This window comes from Zingiber officinale, chromosome 1B (genome assembly GCF_018446385.1).
Source record: "Zingiber officinale cultivar Zhangliang chromosome 1B, Zo_v1.1, whole genome shotgun sequence".
Taxonomy (NCBI): domain Eukaryota; kingdom Viridiplantae; phylum Streptophyta; class Magnoliopsida; order Zingiberales; family Zingiberaceae; genus Zingiber; species Zingiber officinale.
Window position 1 is genome coordinate 157648096 of NC_055986.1, and position 15638 is coordinate 157663733.

The following is a 15638-nucleotide window of genomic DNA, read 5'->3' on the forward strand; positions in this document are numbered from 1 at the left end:
TAAAATCTCTCTTTTAAATTTCCTATTGTGGATGGCTACAAAAGGAAAGTTTTAAAATTAAAAATCCTTTTTTTAAACATTGTAGATGTCTACAAAAAGGAAAGATTTTTAAAATTAAAACCTCTCTTTTAAATCATGGTTACAAAAAATAAAAGTTTTAACAAAAATAAAATCTCTCTTTTAAACCATTGTAGATGACTACAAAAGGAAAGATTTTTTTTTTAAATTCAAAACTCTCTTTTAAAACCATGTGGATGGCTTCAAAAAAGGAAAGTTTTTAAAATTTAAAATATTTCTTTTAAAACATTGTAGATGACTACAAAAAGAAAGATTAAAAAAATTAAAAATTCACTTTTATACCAACTGCTAGTGATTTGAATTTGGTAGAGCCGAGGGCTGACGTGGTAATGAGCTAGATGATCCGACGTCGATTTGCAGGGAAGGCCCACCTCCTACTCTGAATCTACCATTAAAGAGAGTGGCTTCGTGGGGTTGATAGTGATCCCCCCGCCTTCGTTCTAGCATGCGCCTGCATCGATTTCTCTGTCTTTATTACCAATAATTATTAGAGAGTGGAATGGTCCCACCTAGCCTACCAAGTCCTCCCACGCTCCCTAGCTTCAGTACTTAATATAAGGATGAATGCTTAACCACTGAATTTAATTGAAGGAGTGCTTCCGGATCTGCCACTGCCTGATAGCCGCTCCTGACTTCTGCCCAAAAAATTCTGAGTTCCTCTTATCGACGAATTTTTTATAATCGATATTCACCCCCCCTCTATCGAACGTCTACGATCCAACAGATGCGAGCCTTTATACATAGAGGCTACAACAAGGACCTAGAGGAGGAATTGATTTTGACCTCCTGATGAGCTTGAGCTTCCTATCTTCGACCCGAACACCCAACTCAAGTTCATCAATAATAACTCATACCACTAAAGAGTTATTATTGAACTACCGCACCAATCCCATATTACATTATGGGCTCATTCTTATCATGAGTGCGTTAATCTCCCTGTGTTTAAGATATCGAATGTTCATTAATTAAATGAGTTACTGAAAACTCACTTAATTAACATCTAGCTCCAAGAGTAGTATCACTCAACTTCATTGTCATGTCGGAACTAAGTCTAACTGTAGGGTTTACATGACAATCCTTATGAGCTCCTCAAGGGGACATCATCATCCTAATAAATAGGACACAGTTTCCTTTTATAATCAATAACACGCCATATAAATAATATTATTTTCCAACTTATTGGGCCTATTGATTTAACGAATAAATCTCACCTTTTGATAAATTAAAGAAATAAATACTAAGTACATGTGCTTGTTATTATATCGGGATTAAGAGTACACACATCCATAATAACAGAGGTTCTGTTCTTTTATGCAGTTAGTATAATAGAAACAACCTCAAATGGTCTTGCTCTATACACAAATAGTGTATTAGTATAATTTTATAGTCAAGATAAATTAGTACCAAATTACACTACAACCATTCCAATGGTTTGTCCCAATCCATCTTGGTTATGAGCTTTTATTTATAATTTTTAAGGAACTGATAACATGATCTTCTGTGTGACACCACACACCATGTTATCTACAATATAAATTAAATGGACAACTGCATTTAACTAAATGCAGACATTTGTGTTGGATCGAAAAGAATTTAGATATCTCCACAACGATATGATATTGTCCACTTTGGGCCTAAGCCCTCATGATTTTGCTCTTGGGCTCTACCCAAAAGGCCTCATACCAATGGAGATATCTTTCTCTTATAATCCCATGATATTTTCCATTTGTTTTCAATGTGGGACTATGTTTGCAATCTTGCAACCCCAACAATTTGACCAATGTGATTCTCATTTCAAAATAAATATTTATATAAAAAACTAGGCTTTTAGTATACATTCTAACAGATCGTGCCTCTTACCCCGAGCATAACTAGAACATGGTCATGCCCCCAAGCACAACCGTGTGGCAGTTCTCGTGGCCGACAGCTTCAAGCCGTGTAGATCTACACGGCTGTGTGGTTTCTCTAAAGTTGAATTGGAGTGGGGTCGTGCCTTTTGGCACGGCTGTGTCTTACATCCAGACACTAAATTCACTGAGGCCGTGTGGATTCCACACTACCGTGCAACAGTTCCAATAGCCAAAAGGCTTTGGTCGTGCCCAAGGGGCACGACCTGTGGCAGGGGTTGTGGCATCCCTATTTAAGAGGGGGGGGGGGGCTCTCCCCTTTTTAGGAATCTTGGATCTTGGAGAAGGGTTCTCCCCCTTAGAGGAGCCTTAGGCTTCATCCTCCCTAATTTTCACCGATCCATTCACCTCCGGAGCAAGGGAATGTCTCCAAGGACACCATGCTTCAAGGATAAACATTCATCTTTTCTCTCAATCCATATTTTGAGTTGTAGATGTTATATTTATCATCTCTTGGTTATATCTCCCTTGCAATGGAGTTGATCTCTAGATTTAGGTTGTAGGAAGTAGTTATGATGTGATATAATGTATGAACTTGTATTTGGACATTTTCCTATGCAATGATGTATTTACTACTTGTTATATGTGTTATGCCTTTTATGTGTTTCACAAAATATGTGAATGGTTTAAACATATAGACGTGAGAGGTTTGTCTCTATGTTAAGATTGCTACTAGACTAGATAACCGGGGGATCCTCAGTGACAGAGGATACCCATTCAACCAGACACATTATGCCCGTATTAACAAAGGGCATCGATAGCTACCTACTTTCTAGAGTCAAAAGATTAACATAGGGATTAATCTGTAAAGGGTTAGTCACCATGTAGATAAGGTGTCGTGGATTGTAAGATCATGGGATCCAGTGACAGGGGGTATCCCTTACTTTCCACAGTATTCCCTTAAAAAGGGGATCAATGCTCTACTAGGGGTTTTAATTAGAGTTTTAGGATTTTTTTTGAAATTAATGTTAGAAAGTGACTGTATAATCTAGGAACATATGATCGGGGGGTTCTAGTGACAGAGATTCCTTTTTAACTGGACTTTCTAGGTTACCTCTTTACTTAATAGCGTTAGAACTTGGGTAGACTCTCCGGTGCAACCTACTCGAGGGTTGTGCTGGGCTTTAGTTAGAATCCCTACACGAGTGTAAGCATAGAGTTAGATAGATGAACAATGCATAGGGACCTTAACTAGCATCGTAACGAAACTGAAATCCTAATATCTATCATCCATCCCCTTCTAAAATCATCTCTATTTCCCTCTCTCTCGCCTTCTCTTTAATCTTTTTCTTATTCACTTTTTTCCAACCAACCTTTCATTTATCTAGGGAATTGCTGTGCGAAATCAACTAGTGCTTAATCAGCAGTCCCTGTGGGTACAGTTCGTCATACTTAGTTGAATCAATATTATTGCCAAAGAGAGAACTTTGGGGAGGTTTGGAGTATTTGTGTGGATGGATGTACATTCATGCTAAAGATGGTTGACCCAAAGAAAAATCATTCTTTATATCATATGTATGTTTAAGGAAGCTCACAAATCAAGTTTGACTTCTAAGTCATGTGCATAGTGTGTTGTTTAAAGGAAGACGCACTATATGACTGATTAGAAGTGTTATGAGTAACCCTTGAAAACATAAACTAAGGAAACTCATATATAAGATTAATCATGTGTATGATTTGTCGGTTTAAAGGAAGGCACGTTGTGTGGTAGTTGAAGATAGTTATGAATTGTTAAGAGAATACCACTAGAAAATTGTAATTTAGTCCAAAGACATAATATGATATTGCACTAGGTATCTCATTGAATGTGCATAAGGTTGCATGTTTTATTTGTTGCATTATGTTACTACACGACTATAAAAATATATGCTTTATTTGTTAAATTAAGTTATGTTCTTTGCTTTTGTTTATATAGCACTCTCAATATTTGCTAATTTAAACAACATCCTCATGCATACTGGCACACACTTTAGTCAATGGAAAAGACATATTAAGGTATTTTTAGGCTGCATGGATCTAGACTTTGTGTTTAGGCACGATCATCCTACACCTTTAACTAGTAATTCTACTGTGAATCAAAAGATGATCTTTGACAAGTGGAAGCAATTGAATCACATAAGTCTTATAATCATCAAGATAGCTATTCCGAAATCTATTAGGGGTTTGATAACTAAGAATAAGGATGATATGACCTTCATTAGGGAGTTAGCAGACTGATTCACCTCAAACAAAAAGGTTGAAACTACCACACTTATAAAGCTAGTGTTCATGCGGTACAATAGTAAGGTTAGCATAAGAAAGTACATAATAGAGATGCCGAAATTGGTTACAAGGCTTAGGACTAAAGTTAGAAATGTTCGAAATGTATGATTGATGCACGTGAGAGAGTAATGTGAATTTTAAAAACTTAATCTTTTTTTATTTTGGAAATATGAGTGCACAGCAGAAAAATAAATGAACAAATAAAAAAACACAAGGATTTTTTATTTGGTTTAATTTGAAGCATTTAGTGACTCTTGCTCCAAGACTCAGGTCCTTGGACCTATCGATGGGTAATCTACTAAATTTTATTTCAGAATCACCGGAAGAGTAATCTGAATACAAGTGATCGAAGGAAGTGTAAAAGATAAGTAATAGATAATTGCAACTTAAATTAAAATCTTGGAGTCGGTGTCACAATGTCTTAGCAGAGTAACAGTGAGGTTGGAGGGTTGATTACGTCAAGGAATGAGCTTGTATATAAGTTATGCATTGTTGCTGGTTGAATAGGGAATTTATAGTGTTGAGGGTGCCCCTAAACTTAATTCTGATCTTGTTGAAATCAGACTTTATCTGCTCCAAAGTCTGTGGTTTCTATCCGCGTGATGGCACCTCCAATCTCTTCGAGGCACCTCCAATGCTCCTCCAAGGGGCCTCCAATGCACTCTAGGGTACCTTCATGTTACAAAACTTTATTCGCTTTAAGGGTGCCTTCGACCTATCCAAGGCACTTCCATTTGAGCTCCGAGGCACCTCCCCACAATTTCGAGCTGCCTCGGATATTGTTCATCCTAAGCTAATTTTTACACATTAACTCTGTAAAAAAGCGTCAATCCATAAAACAAAACATAACCTATAAATGACCCACCAGGTCTTCCTGCCAGTTGTCCGGTCCGACCTGGTGCATTTGACTTAGTGCCCCAAATTTTAAGTTAAATTAAAATAAATTTTAAGTTAAATTAATTTTTTAAAATAATTGTTAAGTTAAATTAATTTTTAAAATAAATTTTAAGTTAAATTTAAAATAAATTTTAAGTTAAATTAATTTTTTAAAATAATTTTTAAGTTAAAATAAATTTTAAAATAATTTTTAAGTTAAATTAATTTAAAATAAATTTTAAGTTAAATTAATTTTTAAAAATAATTTTTTTAAGTTAAATTAATCTTTAAAAATAATTTTTAAGTTAAATTATTTTTTTAAAATGAAATTTAAGTTAAAATAATTTTTAAGATAAAATAATTTTTAAGTTAAAATAATTTTTTATGTTAAATTAATTTTCAAAATATTTTTTAAGTTAAATTATTTTTTTTTAAAATAAAATTTAAGTTAAATTAATTTTAAGATAATTTTTAAGTTAAATTATTTTTTTTAAAATAATTTTTAAGTTAAATTATTTTTTTTTTATTTTTTTTTAAAATTAAATGAATTTTTAAGTTAATTTTTTTTAAAAAAGAAATATTTTTTTTGAATTTTCAATTAAATTAAATTTAATTTGATTTGGTTTAATTTAATTTAATTTAATTTTAATTTTAATTTTAATTTTAAATTTAATTAGATTTAATTTAATTTAATTTGGTTCGGTTTGATTCGATTCGATTTGGTTCGATTTGAAGTTCTTAGTCATCTCACCCGAGCTATGCTTTCAATCAGGGAAACCTATAATTTTTGTGAGTTGAAGTTAAGTTCAATTTTTAACCTTTGGTTTAACTTTGTCTTAGATTCAGGTTTAGCTTTGGGTTCAACAAATAGACATTCTTTGAATAAATTTTTATGCTATGGTGAGTCACTTGGACATCATTAGAGTAACTATGCCTTCGAGGTTTTCCAAATAGTCCTATCCACTGAACTTAGTATAAAACCTTGATCTAACTAGTTAGAATCCGTAAGGGGTAGCTTCAGTTAGTTCCACTAAGTCAAATGCATCATGTCAAAATCATATCTTCCTAGGCATGCATAGACAGAGCTTCCCTAACCTACTATCATCCAAAACTTCACCAGTATCATAGGTCAAGTTAAACTTTTGTCCTTTTTTAATCTAATCCTAATTACCCTGCCGGATAGGTTACTTTTGGAGGTGCCAACTAGTTTGGAGCCTCCCCATGAATTATTGATCTGGGTTAAATTTTAGTTTTGAGTTTATGTCGATTACTTTTATAATTATATTTAACTTGATGGTAGTCTAATTTTTGATAGGTTCTAAAATAGTTTGATTTAGTCAGTCTAGGATTGTGTTTTTTCCTTTTGATTTGGTTTATCTGATTTTACATAAAATATTTTATCTTTGGGTATGTAATATTGGTTAATTCCTACTTGCGTGGTTAAGTATGCTTTCGGAACCCAAGTTTTAGTTTGTTGTTTATGTTGGGTTATTAGTGATATAAATGACTTATTTGTATTTCACTTGTATTCAAGTCCAGATTTATTATAAACAACATTTTGATTATTTAAGATAAGATCTAAATTTTTTGATCTATTTGTAAATTTTTCTAAAAGCTCTTTTAGTTTTTCAATTTCAGCTTTTAGTGTTTAATTTTCCTCTTCAAGTGTTAAAACTTGATTTGGATTTAAATTTTCAATTTGCTCCTTGAGGTGTTGGTTTTCCTCAAGTGATATTTTATTTTCATTTTCAATTGCAGTTAGCTTTCTATCTAAACATGCAATAACTTTAAAAAACTTCTTATTTAAACTAAGATATACCTCCTCGAGACCTTCGGAACGAGTACGAACTCGTGGCTTGATTCGGGTTCGGACTCGTCTTCTGATTCGTCCTATGATTCTGATTCGTCGGCCATCAACGCGAGGTGGCTTTGATGCTTCTGCTCTTCGGCCTCCGATTCCTGTGAAGATGAGTCGTCCCATATTAGGGATGGTAATTTCATCTGAACCCGATGGATGATCTGATATTCGATCCGAATAGAGGAGGGTATGGAGAGACTATCAATACCCGAATACCCGATTAAATAATATATATACATATATTAAAGAAAATTTCCTTTTTCCAAAATCAACTTTCTATTTTTGTTGATATTAGGAGGATATATATATATATATATATATATATATATATTTATATATATCTATATATATATATATATATATATATATATATATATATATATATATATATATATATTTGTTAATGTTAATTTTAATATATTTTTGTTGAATGATAATAGTTTGATAGAAAGAAGAAAAATTATAACTATAGAAGATATCTGATCATTTAATGGGTATGAGCGTACCCATCGGAGATCCTATACCCGATGGGTATGAGAACAGAGGATATAAAATCCGATCCGAGCCCGACCCATTGTCATTCCTATCCCACGTTGCTTTAAGTGCCTTCTTCTTGGTTGTCTTTGACTTATCGTTCTTTAATTTTGGGAACTCGTGCTTGTAGTGGCCCTTCTTGTTGCACTCGAAGAAGGTCACGTTTCTTGGTTCAGTTGTGGAGTTAATCTTCTGTAGCTCTTTTCTGCTGAAGTTCTTCTTCCTCCTGGTGAACATCTTCCTTACCAAGTTCACTAGGTACTCTTCGTCTTCTGAATCTTGGTCAGACTCATCCTCTGGTTCTGGCTTGGTCTTTGTCTTTTACTTGGAGGAACCTGCAAGCAAGGCGATACTTTTCTCAGTCTTGGCGTTAGTTTGCTCGTGTAGCTCAAGTTCACAAAATAGCTCGTCTAATTTTAACTTAGAAAAATTCTTCGAAATCTTATAGGCATCCACGATGGATGCCCACAATGCATTTCGAGGAAACACGTTTAGAGCATACCTGATCAAATCACGATTCTCCATTTGGTGACCTATCGCGTGAAGTCTGTTGAGGATGTCTTTGATCCTCGCGTGGAGTTGACTTGCTGTTTCCCCTTCCTACATTTTAATATTAAATAATCTATTTAGAAGAAGATCACGTTTAGTTACCTTGGTGTCGCTCGTTCCTTCATGTAGTTTGACGAGCTTGTCTCATAGTTCCTTCGCATTTTGGTGTGGGCTCACCCGGTTCAACTCTTCCTTCGTCAACCCGCATTGCAGAGTGTTGAATGCTTTGAAATCCGTCTGGGCTTTCTTCTTTATGTCCAAATTCCACTATTCTGGGTCCAATGGATTTTCGAAGTTGTCGATCGGCGCCTTGTATCCTCTGGTGACGCTAAACCACTGGTCGAAATCAATCTTCAGATAGATATTCATTCTCTTCTTCTAGTAGGGGAAATTGTCACCGTTGAATAGAGGGGGACAGACTGTGCTGAAACCTTCGATTCGAGACATTTTACCTTGCACACAAAAAAGAACAAGAAAAAAATCTCAAGACTTGGTCTTGGATTAGCAGTGTAGGTGAAAGAAAGAAATTTTAAGACTAAATTGGTGTTGCACCAATTCGGTTTAACTTGCTACGAAAAAAATCTAAAAAGGAAACAATACCAGTTTGGATCGTTTCGAAAAACTTAGCAGAAAAAGAAAAAAAATCCACCCCTTTTGTCTGATTGGTGGTTGCACCAAATCAGAGCGGTACTTGCTCTGATATACCACTTGTTAGATCATGAAAGTTGTTAGAGGGGGGTGAATAGCGATCGAAAAAATTTGTAGCAAGATTGTACGCAGCGGAAACAAATGAAAAGACAATGCTAACACTGTTGGATCATATGAGTGCGATAGAGGGGGGAGGTGAATATCGCGCTTTTAAAACTTTTCGTTTACTTTAGAAAATAGAGTCGTACAGCGGAAAGTAGAATGAAAAATTTGTTCGGTTACTTGGTTCGAAGTCTAGGTCAACTCCTACTCCAAGGCCCGCGATCCTTGACCGCACCGATGGGTAATCCACTATAACTCTTCTTTCCGAAAACCACGGAAAGAAGCAGTGCATACAAATGAGTAAGATAGTAACAACCTACTATCTTACTGATAAATGAATACAATGCAAGCTAAAATAATATACCGACAAATGTGAAAGTTGAAGCTTAGGTCGGTACTTCCGGACGGAGTAGCTTGAAGAGTTGTAGATGACTTGTAGCACGAGTAGCTTGCGCAGAGGAGAGCTTTGAGATGATTAGTAAGTGTTGTACAACCTCATACCTCGAGCTTCTTTTTATAAGATCGTCGATGTTCGGTCGATCGATCCCTGGGTTCGGTCGACCGACCCAGCTTCCTTCCTTCCTGGCTGAGATCCGATGTTGATTCGATCTTCGACATTAATTGATCATTAAGGGTTCGGTCGACCAATCCCTTTGTTCGGTCAATCGAACTGGCTCCTTCCCTATTCGTCGAGATTTGCCGTGATTTGCATTTACTGTGCCTTTAATATTGATCGTTCTGTTGACCGATCCTCTGGTTTGGTTGACCAATTAGTGTAGCTTCCTTCTACTTTTGATCATTGCTGATAAATTGACCTGTGCTGAGTCATCCTGGTTCGGTCGACTGATCCCTACATTCGGTCGACCGATCCGGTTGAACCTGCACCACAGAGTTAAGCAAAGTATCCCTGCAACACAAAGGTTAGCACAGTAATATATAATGCATGAGTAATATTAGACAGTAGAACTGTCTTGATCTCAACTTGGAAACCTTCCTGATTTCTTCAGTTGGATTAGCGACCTTAGGTTGTTCCCTTTAGGAACCCGACCCCACTGTCGCTCCTCCAGTTGTTTACCTCAACTTACCTGTCAAACATGGTCCCCCAGACATATTTGGACTTTGCTTGCTCAGTGTTTGATCGCCTGATCCACTAAGACATTTCCTGCAATACTATATTAGCCAACAACAATAATGTAGAATACAATGGTAAACCTAAACCTAGATCTACCGAGATCCGCTGGTCCGGTCGACCACGCGCGGTCGACCGGAAACCATCCGATCAACCTAGCTTGGAGTTCACTCCTTCAAAACTTCTCGTTACCTAAGGTTATCTCCCCCTAGGTTTTTCACCACTTGGCTTCACTCACCAAGACTCAGTATTCGGCTACCCAGGAATCAGGTCCTCCAAACCTATCCGCCTGACTTCCACAATATACCGAGATTTCACTTGTCTCAGTATTCAGCTACCCAGGAATCAGGTCCTCCAGACCTATTCACCTGGCTTCCACGATCTACCGAGATTTCCCTTGCCTAGCCTGCAACTATGACTTCCTTTGCCTAGACTACAACTAGGACTTCCCTAGATCAAGCTCCATACTTAACATACTTAAACATATTTGTCTGACATTAAAACCTCGGAAGTCGATTGCACCAACAAACACAAACTAGTTTTACTTGATTCGGAGCCTTCATCGACTCCTACTCCAAGGCCCGTACTCGTCGAGTGATTTCGTTGGGAAATTCACTAGTAAGCTGTAAAAGGTTACAAATGCAAGTACAAAAACTTAAAAGAAAGAATACCAACAACAAATAAAGGAAAGAAAACTTTTAGCAGCACGTTGTCAGAGAAGCTTCGCAGAGTCGCAACATCGTAGAAGCACAGCGCAGTAGAGCAGTCGTTGGAATACGTTGTTTTTTTTGCTCCAGGGCTAGACCTCCTTATATAGGATGCTCCGGGCGCCTGGATCCCTTCCGGGAGATCGGACCGTGATGTAGGTCCAGCCAACCAGCGCACTCCATATTGTGATGCGATAAGTCTTTGCCTTCCGAGCGCCTGGACCAATTCCGGGTGCTCGAACCAACTCCGAGCGCCCGGACCACCATTTTCCAGAAAGTCCTTCTCCTGCAAGAAAATTTTAGTCTGAGGTAAAAATAAAAGTTATACTACCCTGCAAAATAGAAGTTAGCATGATCATAGTAAAAGAATAGTAATTAGATTCTGTCTCACCGGGACCAGAATCTAGTCACGATCTCAACTTAGATTTTTGAAATGGTTCTAAGTTGGATCGACGCCTACTGTTCCCTCGAACGGGGAACGCATCCTCACCAAGTCACTCCCCTCCAGTGACTTACCTTAACTTACTTGCCAGACACCCAATCAGCCCGTCGACTCGTCTAGACTTCTTGCCAGCTATCAAGTCTGCCCTTTGACCTACCTGGACTTCGTACCAGACATCCAGTCAGCCCGTTGACTAGTCTGGACTTCGTGCCAGCTATCAAGTCAGCCCATCGACCTAGATGGGCTTCGTGCTGGCTATCAGGTCAGCCCGTCGACCTAGCTGGGCTTCGTGTCAGATATCATGTTAGCCCGTCAACCTATCTGGACTTCTCCTGCACACTTCGTCAAAGTGTTAGATCACAATGAAACTAACTTAACCTACTTTATCATTCATCAAAACTTTAGTTAGACCGTCAGTGCTAATCGCACCAATAGATACAATATACCAAACATGATCGCATAATTAAAATTTTACGAGAAATAAGTTTATGCTAGGTATATCTTACAGATGACCTATAACGAGAAGGCCATCAACCATACTGACGTTGTCGAACCTTGCCTCTATTCATATTCACACTGAGTTCCTCAAGACAACTCCTTGAGTACAAGACTTTCCTTCGGAAGTTACTAGCCACGAGTGAAGAAGAGGGATCGAGGAAGAAGAAGAGAAGCACACAAGAGAGAGTTTTTTCCCCTTATGATGGTCACGACAACAAGAGGGACCACCCTATTGTTGGCGGTGGGAAAGAGAGGAGAGGGAGAGGAGGATTCGGTTTCCAAAAGTCAATCAATCAAATAATGAAACTTGTATCTAATTCTCTCCCAATTACATCTATATATAATCCTCTTTAATGAGTTAGATTAGAAATCCTAAATCTAACCCATTATTCCTTAACAAAAAATTAGCCTATTAATCCCTTGGTTTAGTTCATAACTAAACCAAGTTGGTTCATGACTAATTCATGATTAAACCAAATATGATTCAACTCTACCATAAGAGATGTAACCCATCCGCGCTTCCATCAGGACAAATATTTTCATATTTGTCTTATGTATATCCAACCAAACATTTATCTCTTGATCTAAGAATCCTATTCTTTAACTTATTTTACGTCTTTTAGAGACTTGTTAGTGCGTGTGACCCAATAGGTTCTGAGTTTAGCTTGGCCATCCATAATTAAGTACTTAATTATAGAACAATCGTGAGTTGCACCTAGTAGTACATTATAATCCCTAATTAGCTAGAAAATCATAGTTGATCTTAGATCTGATTCTAAACCCTTCATGCCTTATTCTTTTTACTAGTCTTATACCCACTTGGTTTAGGACATGGTCTATGTGTCTATCCCCACTAGACTGACTATGTCACACCTAGCTCAAGTAATACTTCCTCATTCTACGAATTCAAATTACTCATACAAGTGTCTAAGAGTCTCACACTCTTAACATGTGATGATTTGACCAAAGACTTTTGAGTAATAATCCTAATGAGTGGTCATAAAGTATACATCTCCTCGCAAGGAGCGGTAAATCCTCTGTGGGCTATCTAAACATCTTCAGACATTTTGATTTATACCCAATCATCTCGGGTCCACACCTCAAATTGGTGTTTACTTAAGATGTCAAAGTATAAGTCTCCATGACCAAGATGACTTGTATACCTCAAGTCGAAGGAAACTTGTACTCGAGCTGCAGTAAGAGCTTAACAGACATATCCATATATAGATAACCATATGAAGTCTTACAGCGAGTCACTCCAATAAACTAGTTACCATAACTAGCATCTACGTTTAACTCTCGATATCTCAATGTCTCCAGCCAGTGAGAAAACAACTACTTGACGAACTAAGGAGTATAACCCGTGCTAGTCTTACAGAATTCATGATGTCTGAATGCATCAATTCGACGACTAGGGAATTCCAATACGTTAATAATTGCACATGTAGAGATAATCACTAGTTGTGATCCAATCATAATTTCTCTCATGCTATGAATTGTATTATGGACATTCAGTAAATGAGTTAAAGATAATCAAACATATAATATATACTCAAATAGTGAATTTATATTTAGTAAAAATCACAAGGTGATTGCCTTTGGACATCCCTCAAAATCTAACAGGTCAGAGTTGGGTTCGGGTAAGCTTAACTCCAGTTAGCCGGAGAATCACCCAAGTGAAGAGATCAGCTACTAAGGAGCTAATCTGCCACTTAGAAGGTGCCTTCCATGGCCAGAAGGCGCCTTCGATGAACAGTATGAAGACGCCTTCCAACTTTTGAAGGCGCATTCCGATAGCCGTTAGCGAAGATAAAGTTTTATCTTCACACAGATAAAACTTAACCGATTGAAAGCGCCTTGAACCCTCTTGGAGGCACCTTCCACCCTCGGATAAGATTTTCCAGGAGCTATAAAAAGGTCCCTGGAGCTAGGAAAGAAATAACAACTTGAACAACAACTCTTGTACTCTTTCCTAGTCATTTCTGAGCTATCAACGTGTGTAAAAGGCTTCTCCACCTTCAACGAAGGAGTTTCCTAGTGAGCTTTTCAACGCCTTGGATTAACCACCACCTAGGTTATAACCAAGTAAAACTTTGACTTTTTACCTTATCCTTTAAGTTTTTTTCATTAATGTATATTGTCTATATATTTACTTAATTTAATTGTGCATCCTTGCTAAGAAAAGCAAGAGCTTCATTTTAACTTTGATCGTAGGCAAGTCACTCCCCTTTTGTCGGCCCCACTACACCAACAAGTGGTATTAGAGCTCAGCCGCTTTAGAAGGACTAACCGTCAACTGAAGTACAAAGACGATGGTCGGACCTAGCATCCACCCACCAGTATTTGAGGGGGAGTTTGCATTTTGGAAGCGACGAATGGAGGTATTCTTTAAGATAGATTTTATTTATTAATAATGAAATATGGTTTTGAAGCATCAAAGAACAATAATAGAAATGAAATCAAAGAGCACCTCTGGACCAAAAAGCAGCGCGACGAGCTTATGGAAAATGGTAAGGCTAAATTTCACCTAATAAGCATACAACCGGTTGAGGAATTTGACAAAATTGGCAACTACAAGAATGCAAAAGAACTTTGGGAAAAGTTCTTAAAACTCTATGAAGAACCAAAAGAAGCCGAATCTAATTCCTCGATGGACACCGAGTTGTCGCCCAAAGAACCTGGGGCCGAGAAAATTACCAAAATAGCATTAATAGTCGAATACCTACATGAGATAAGAATCGATGAAGGGGGAGAGTCTTCAGAAGAAAGCAGCGACGAAGGGGGAGTATCAGACAACGAAATCATAACGGTAAGTAAGGTACATTCTCGACCTCATGAGGAATTATTTGAATTCATTAAAATACTTTCTAAAAATATGATGTATTTATAAAAAGAGAATGAAAAGTTAGAATTGACTTTAACAAATGCATGCAATCTGGAAGACTTTGATAAATTAAAATTTAAAAATGATAAATTAAAAGATAAAATAAAATGGCTAGAAAAAGACAATTCACGCTCAAATTCTTTACATGCTCCAGAAAGAAATTACAAATATCATTGAAAGCTTAACGAGTATTTTAGATATCATAAGGGTCAAATTACAAAAGTAAAAAGACAATTAATTCTCAGAAAATATTTGATTAACCCAGTAGGACATAACTTATTTTGAGTTCCTAAATCTTGTTTAGATAATTAAATAAATTTTTATTTGTGTGCCTAAATTATGTTGATTTTATTAGATAAAGTAATGCATGCTAGAAATTTAATTTACCTGATTTATTATACTTGTTCTATATATAGATAATATTTTGCAGACAAAAAAGATAAGGGTCTATTGCTAAAAACCAAGTCGTTCTTATCAACTAAATTTAAAATGAAGATTCTTGGTGATTCATCCTTTGTATTAGGCATACAAATTATTCGTGATCGTTCAAAGAGTACACTTGGACTATCACAAAAAACCTACACAAAAAAGGTGCTCATTCGGTATGACATGCAAAATTATACTTTTAGTGGCACTCCTATGTCAAAAGTGTTGGTGCGGGAAACATCTGACGATCAAACCAAAGTTTTGATAATGACAAAGGATTCAAAATTAAGGTTATTTGTTATCTAATGTGTTGAATGAGCTTGCAGGAAAAGTCTTAAGGTATCTTAGGCAAAAGTCCTAGCTACGGTTAGGCAGGCAGGAAAACCCTAAGGGGGTGGTAACCCTAGGTCATAGGGGATGGTAACCCTAGGCGGAAAGACTTGGCAAGCCGAGGTCTTCGGGCAAAAGTCTTAGAGTCGGGGACTCTAAGTGAAAAGTCATGGTGTCGCGAACCAGGTGAAAGTCTGGGCGGGTCGGGGAGCGGGCGTTCCGCGAAAAGACCTGAAGACTCGGGCGCTGAGCAAAAGTCCAGTCGGTTTGGAGGACTGGACTGACAACAAGTATACTCTCCTGAGTGGATTAGGTGAGAACGCATTCCTTGCTGAGGGAACAGTAGGCATCGGTTCAACCTAGGATTTTCGGTCAGAAATCCGAAGTCAGAACTAGACAGCCCGGTGA